This window comes from Mus caroli, chromosome 1, assembly GCF_900094665.2.
Source record: "Mus caroli chromosome 1, CAROLI_EIJ_v1.1, whole genome shotgun sequence".
NCBI classification, from domain to species: domain Eukaryota; kingdom Metazoa; phylum Chordata; class Mammalia; order Rodentia; family Muridae; genus Mus; species Mus caroli.
Genome location: NC_034570.1, coordinates 28,122,049 through 28,129,430, shown reverse-complemented (window position 1 = coordinate 28,129,430; position 7,382 = coordinate 28,122,049). Strand labels below are relative to the sequence as shown.

Sequence of the window (7,382 nt, the reverse complement as noted above, 5' to 3'; positions counted from 1 at the left end):
TTTTCTATTCTTTTAGTATTAGATTATTTACTTTCTTCTATGAGTGTTGGCTATAATTCAGAAACCCCCACTGATATCTTCTTATTATTTCATCTTTGTTTTGGTCGGATTGTTCCATGTCCTCCACCTTGCCAGATATCTGATCTCTCCTTGGTCCTTCCTACAGCTGAGACTTTATATAGAGGTTGCTGTTGTTTTACTTGCATTGTTCCATTTTTCACTTCTAATATTTCAGATTGATTTTCTTCAGTACTCTATCTCTTTTGAATTATCTGTTGTCTTCTTGTTTTCATCCAGTTGCTTGTGTCTTTGAACATACTTAGAAGTATTTTCTGTTTGCTATTGGGGATTTCATCCAATTTTCTCAAATTAGAAGCCATGACTGAGGCTTAATAAGATTTGGGGATCTCCTATTGTAATTCTATTTTATGTTTCTTATGCTACTGATTTATGCATCTGATGATATTTTGTTGCTTAGCTTATGTCTTTTTTTTTTTTTAATCAGCCAGATTCTTTCAGTTGAATTATTTTGGATGTTCAAGTGGGTCTTGAGTGTGTAGTTCAGAATACAATTCCTCATTCTGGAGTGCTTGGTGTAAGCTCTTTTCATTCCCTGAGTAGACTATTAACTGTAGAGCACTATGTAGATATTGTACTATCCAATTAATAACAGTTGATTTCAATAACTGTTGGAACATAAATAACTCAAGTTATTATGGAGTATACTAGATTTTAGTCAAAAGATTAGGAATGGGAGGGAGGGAGGAAGGTAAGATTAAGTACTAGATCTACTTTGATAAGACTAAAATTGAAGTGAATAAAGAGGCAGAGAGGGGAGTAGGATGCTGTTAGGGTGCATGGATTTTAGATATTGTGATAGTTGTGGAAAATTACAATTTAGACATAAAAGATGAGAGCAACAGGATGAGAGAGAAGAAAGGACTTAAGAGTAAGAGGTGGTATATACAGTATATGGCCAAAGATATAGCAGAGGAACAAACAACAGTCCTAACACTTATGCGAGCAACATAAATATACACATGCAAGAGTGGAAGCTAAATAACAGAGACTATTTAAGGACACTGACAGGGTGAATTGCTGGCACAGATGTGCTGTGTTGAAAGGTGACCTCTCTGGCTCTAGCAGATGATTCATGGTGCTGTATCTGTTAAAAATCACAACCCACTACCTCTTTTCATAATCTTCTACAACTCTACTGTATTAGTCTGAGTTCTATAGAATCAGAACTTATCTATCATCTATCAATCAACTTATCTCTCAGTCTTTCATCTATCTCTCATCTATCTATCTATCTATCTATCTATCTATCTATCTATCTATCTATCTAATCTATCAATCAATCTATCGTCTATCTATCATCTATCTATCTTCATCATCATATATCTATCTAATCTCTATCTCTCATATATATGTAAGATTTATGTTTCTAATAAATCCCACATATATAGGATAATTATTATTTCATTAAACAATATTATGTTATAACATAATATAGATTAATTAGAATATTAATATAGATTTATTAGAATGCCTTACAGGCTGCAGTCCAGATAATCCAACAATGGCTGGCTGGTACTGGAAAGTCCAAGAATCTCGTAACTGCCCAGTTCCACAAAGCTTGATATCTCAGCTGGTCATCTGTATAATGCTGGAATCCCAATGAAGTAGGCTCCAATGCCAAGTGAAAGAATAGATGTGTGTGTGTGCTAGCAGTGGAGGGAGAGCAGGCAAAGAGCAAATGTTTCCTTCTATGTCCTTATACAGGCTTCCAGCAGAAAGTACAGCCCATATTAAAGGTGTGTCTTTTCACCTCAAGGTTTGGATTAAAGGCAAATGTCTTCTCACCAGATCAAAGGTGTGTGTCTTCCCATTTGAAGGTCTGGACTAGAAGTAGATTCACCCATTTCAAACTAGGCAGGAAATCGCTCACAGGTGTGCCCCTCACTCCTGAATTGTAGTTCATTCCAGATGTAGTTAACTTGGCAACCAAGCATAGCCATCACACCTACCCTGCCTCTTCTCCCCTTCATCATTCCCTGGACAGTCTATCTAGATATTTTATTTTAATTGAAGCTACTGTGAATGGGGCTCTCCTCTTAGCAGATTTGGTTTTGGTCCATAGAAAAGCTGCTAAATCTCATGTTTATTCTGTCTCTTCTTTCTCTGAGTGTGTTTATTATGTGAAAGTTTTCTGGTGGAATCTTAGAGACTTTTAAATGTTTTTTTTTTTTTTCTTACCTATTGTTCTGATACTCTGAGCACCGAGTTTACTGAGTGGTGAAAGTGTGCACTGTTGTCAAGCTATTGATTTCAGAGGAAATGTTTCTGTTTCCCCGCTGACTATTGACTCTGCAGACATCTTTGTCAGTGAAGCATTCTTAGCGACAACAGATAGTTGATTCTGGCTTTTTTAATCCAGTCATGTATCTATTGATGAACTGAGCCCATTCCCATTTGAAGTTATTATTTAGAGATGATTAACATTTCCTGTAATTTCACTTGCTGTTTTTCTGGTAGGTTGGATCATCATTCTTCTTCCTTCCTTCCTTCCTTCCTTCCTTCCTTCCTTCCTTCCTTCCTTCCTTTCTTCCTTCCTTTTTTCTCTTCTCTTCTCTCCTCCTTACCTCCCTCCCTCCCTCCCTTCTTTCTCTTTCTTTCTTTCTTTCTTTCTTTCTTTCTTTCTTTCTTTCTTTCTTTCTTTCTTTCTTTCTTTCTTTCTTTCTTTTCTTTCTCTCTATAACTCTTTAATCATATGCACATACAGGATGAATGGTAGCACCAGGCTGACTGGATGAACTTGGTAGTCTCTTTGCCCTGGTATCATCCTGGCAGAGTTCTCAGATCCCACACATGGTGGGGTAAGGTTGGGAAGTAGAGTGAGAAGACAGAAGAAACAATGGCAAAGAAGACACAAGTGCTAGCGGTAGTCTCAGTTGGTGGACTCCAGTACAGATTCACTCAGTGCAAGGTCCCAGTAGTGTTCAACCTCATGCTTTCTGAAACACTCGTGAGCCATGTTTCCTGTACGGAACTGTTTAAACTTCATCTCTCCAAAGCTCCAGTCTTTGGCTGTACCCTCCCACATTAGTATACATTTGTTAGTTTTCTTCACAGCTTCTCCATCAGCTTCCTTCTCCTCATCTCCCTTTGGGTTAGATGTCTGCTCATCCCACTTTATCCAATGTAGCATGACATGCTTAAATTTCTTCTGGGCTTTGAGGCCTCCTTCCCCTACCACCACATTGACATCCTTGTGCAGCACCATCACCCCTGTCAGGTACAGCTGCCCAGCATTAGCCTCAATGTTGAACTTCTTGGCAGGGTTGCTCAAATTTGAACTCTATATACAAATATATGTACCCCCTGTAAAATGTCTTCTTTAAGCTTTTTAATTTTCTTGACCTTTCTCTGTTTGCTGTAAGTTTTCAGGCAGCGTTGGCCTCTTCATACACCCTGTCATGACAGGAAGGACATCCACAAGTGAGGAAGGCATTGCTGATCTGTCTCTTTACCATCTGAGCTCTGACATGGGCTTCTACCTTTGTAGGGTCTTGAACTGCTTCTGTTCCTAATACTCGCATTAAATTTGAGATTCTCAATTTGGGGTCTGGAGGAGGTGTCAGGCCTAGCCTGACTTTCTCTTGTAGCTCTCTTTGTTGCTTCCTAAGTTTCTTCTGCTCCTTCTTTGTAAGATATACCCCAAGGGTAACTGGTGTATCATTGTCAACTGGAGTGTTAAACTGGGCTGGATGTTCAACCAGGATTTGTGATTCCAAAATAATCTCTTTTAGGATTATCCTCTGTAAGGTCAAAGCCATTGGGTATGATGTAAGAGTCCCACCACTCAATTTCCTTTTAGCTCCTTTTTAGGAGCAATGAGGGCAAGTCTAGTTGAAGTATGAATACCTGTTTTTCTAGCAGTTTATGCAATCTCGGCTTGCAACTTCTCCAGTTGAGCCTTTGTCCATAATCATTGAGCTATCTTCTCAAATTTGCCCATGTTATGGAATTGAAAAGTGTGTCTTTGGAGCTGGTTAGGGGCAATTGAGACTCAAGGGTCAGAAGGTAGTAGATTCCGTGTCTTCTGATGGCTTTTCTTTTAGTTGCTGCTTCAACTGTTCTCTCTTCACAGCTGGAATGTTTGCCTTCAGGGTGGGCATGTGATGTGTGAGCTCCACCTCCTTGCCTGTGGCATCCACAGTGCAGCCTTACTCATCCAGGATCAGTGGGGTAGGCTTAGTCTGATCTTTAAACTCTACTTTTGGTGGAGCTATGCCTGTGGCATGGAGATTAGCTAGACCCACCGTGTTGGCATTGTCAATAACCCCTGGCTTCTGTAGTCAGTGACTTTCTTTCCCTTCTCAGTGGCATCATTCATAAAGGTAGTGGCTGGAAGGGCTGAATAGTGTTGCTGATTAGAAGTGCTGTGGTTGGGAAGAAGAACGTGTCTTTGGCTGAGATGCAGGGGGCTGATGAAGTTCAGCTGTTTTTTCCATTCCTTGATTTGTCATGTTGCTGCCTCGATCATCTGTGGGTCATCATTCTTACATTCTTCCCACTTAGTATCAAGGGTCTTTTGGTTTACCGTGTTTATCTGGGTTTTTTTAATCCATTTTTTTTTCTTATGAAATGTATTCTTTCTTGTGCTCTCATGACTAGGAATGTCTCCTTTATACTGGGGAGAAGGACAGAAACATGGGGTGGAAAAAGAAAGGAAGAATAAAAAGGAAAAGAAAAAAGACTGCTTAACACTAGGGAAATGTATGAACAAAATTAGGAGGCTGTATAAAGGGTCATGCAAATAGAGCTAAAATGTTTAATGTAATGAAGTGAAAATTCTAATGAAAGTGTAATAAAAAATACAGCAAAGAACAGGAGGAAACAATGAACTATAGATGGGACATAGAGCAGCTGACTTCTGGGTCTTTGACACTTGGAGAGTTCCAGTTGGACGCATAGAAGGTGGGTAACCTTTAGAACCCATGGACCCTTCTTGCCTTCACCCTGGTTTATTTTGGTGTTGAGCCTGTGTGGGACCAGTGTACAATATTACCGTCTTCACATTGGTAGCTTCCTTTCTTTGAATGTAATAACATCCTCTGCCAGCCACACGCAGCTTTGCAGTTTGTAACAGAGGTTTTACAGGTCATATCCATGCAGTGGCTAATGCACTAACTAACTAGGAGGTGTCTTGTGTGTGCTGGGAGTCGGGGAATCAGCCATAACACCGCGATCTGAACTTGCAGAGAACCTGCCTATTCTTTCCCATGCTCTAAGCAGCTGATCTCCCTGTTTGAGGGACACAGTAATGGGTGTAGAGCATTCTGCCAGAGTCCTCAGATGCTACAGTAAGTCATAAGTAGTGCAGCGATGGCTCCAGAGGAACTTTATTGGCCTGCCCACCACAGGCTGAGTGCTCTCAAACGCCAGAGTTATTTATTCTGAACTAATGAGATTTGCTGCCAGCCACTCAGCGCTGGTGTCCCTTTCTTGACATACTTTACTGACCGAGTCAAGTCTCCTGCCACCAGAACACTTTAATGTGTTGGCATTTGACCTTCTTGTTCTTCACAGAAGCTGCCAAGAGCTGTCTCTGACCGCAGAGCTATGGCAGTTTAAATTCAGGCTTTCTGTCTTCTGGTTGATCCCCATTCACAGATGTAAGGGTATTCCATCACCTTCAAACATTCCATTGTATTTGTTAACCGTACATGGTAATGTGCTAAATAAGGACAGTTTCATATGAGTATGTGTTGCATGTTGGGGTTATCCTCCCCATACCCCTTATCTTCTCTCTTTTCATTCCTTTCTCCATTAGTGGTCCTTTATTCCCATACGCATTTTTTCTTCTATATTCATGTCATATGCACACAGATAATTTTGCATGGCCACATGAACTCTAAGACTCATGTATGAAAAAAACAAATCATATTTGTCTTTCTGAGTCTGGCTTTATTCACTAAATCAGCATCATTTCAAATTGCATCCATATTTCTACCAAGGACCTAACTTCACCTTTATGGCAGAAAATCTCTTGTGTATCTGCCCCATCCTTTCTTTATCCATTCCTTGGTTGAACACTGAGGTTGGGCTTCCATAACTTAGATATGGAAAGAGTGCTGCATTAGACATTAATATGCAGGTATATCTGTGATTTGTTGACCTGTTGTCCTTTGAGTAAATACCGGAGTGACAAAGATAGGTCAAGACTTTTTGGAAAATGGTCATACTGATTTTCACAGTGACTGGGCTGGCTCACATTCCCATCTGCATGGTAGGGCTCAATTATTTCCATAATTTACCATTATGTCTTAATAATTTGTTTAATGCCTGACATCCTGGCTGGAGTGATATGGAATCTCAATATAGTTTTCTTTCATTTTAATTTATGTAAATTAGAGTTTTGCCCACATTCGTGTGAACCACATGCATGCAGTTTCTGTGAAGACCAGAAAAGGGCATCAGATGACCTGGCACAGTAATTAAGACTGTGTGGGTCTCTCCTCCCATTGATGACCGACTAGGCCATCCTCTGCTACATATGCAGCTAAAGCCATGAGTCCCACCATGTATTTTCTTTGGTTGGTGGTTTAGTCACAGGGAACTCTGGGAGTACTGGTGAGTTCATATTGTTGTTCCTCCTAGGAGGCTGCAAAATCCTTCAGCTCCTTGGGTACTTTCTATAGCTCCTTCATTGGGGACCCTGTGTTCCATCCAATGGATGGCTGTGAGCATTCACTTCTGTATTTGTCAGGCACTGGCAGAGCCTCTCAGGAGACAGCTATATCAAGCTCCTATCAGCAAGCTCTTGTTGGCATCCACAATAATGTCTGGTTTTGGTGGTTGTTTATGGGATGGATCTCCAGGCAGGGCAGTCTCTGGATGGTCATTCCTTCAGTCTCTGCTCCACACTTTGTCTCTGGAGGAGAGGCCCTTGGCCCTGTGAAGGTTATATGGCCCAGTATAGGGGGATGCCAGGGCCAGGAAGTGGGAGTGGGTGGGTTGGTGAGTAGGGGGAGGGAGGAGGGGATAGGTGGTTTTTTGGAAGGGAAACTAGGAAAGGAGATAACATTTGAAATGTAAATAAAGAAAATATCTAATAATAAAATAAAATAAAATAAAGACTGTGTGGGTGCTGTGAATCAAATCTAGTTTCTCTAGCAGATCACTCAGTGCTCTTAACCACTAAGATATATCTCTGGCCCTGCAATATAATTTTGATTAACATATTTCTGATTAGTGAATATTTTTTAATGTTATGCTGGGTATTCTTCTTCTTCTTCTTCTTCTTCTTCTTCTTCTTCTTCTTCTTCTTCTTCTTCTTCTTCTTCTTCTTCTTCTTCTTCTTCTTCTTCTTCTTC

At 40.4% G+C, this 7,382-nt stretch overlaps 1 pseudogene; it reads right to left on the bottom strand.

The window, feature by feature from the left end:
• Nucleotides 1-2,950: 2,950 nt before the first annotated feature.
• LOC110304874 lies at nt 2,951-4,549 on the bottom strand (annotated as a pseudogene).
• Between the last annotated feature and the right edge of the window lie 2,833 nt (nt 4,550-7,382).